This window comes from Halyomorpha halys, unplaced genomic scaffold (assembly GCF_000696795.3).
Source record: "Halyomorpha halys isolate HHAL.00 unplaced genomic scaffold, Hhal_1.1 Scaffold439.1, whole genome shotgun sequence".
Classification (NCBI taxonomy): Eukaryota; Metazoa; Arthropoda; class Insecta; order Hemiptera; family Pentatomidae; genus Halyomorpha; species Halyomorpha halys.
Genome location: NW_027110938.1, coordinates 99201 through 99628, shown reverse-complemented (window position 1 = coordinate 99628; position 428 = coordinate 99201).

Genomic DNA, 428 nt, shown 5'->3' with positions numbered 1-428 from the left:
GTGGTTAGTGAATTTATTTTGAAAATTTAATATCTCAAAAACCATTCGACGTACAAATGTCTATTAGCACTCAAATTAAAGCTAGTTAAATGAGTAATAAAGTAGTTTATGATGTTTATCTTCGTAGGAGTAATAGTTTGCCTGAAATTTGCTAAAATAAATTCAATAAAAGAAAAAATGGCGGCTGTTCCAAAGCAATAAAAAAAAACTCATTTTTCATTCGGAGCTCTATAAAAAAAAGTAGAGAACGTTATTTAAAGAAGAGTAAGATTGCTAAAATATCAGCTCTAATGGTTATTTACGTTAAATAGTTTTCGAAATATAGCTTTTTACAAAGCAACATTTCATAAAAATGTTGTATGGGACGTACTAAAAGATCAGTGGTTAGTGAATTTATTTTGAAAATTTAATATCTCAAAAACCATTCG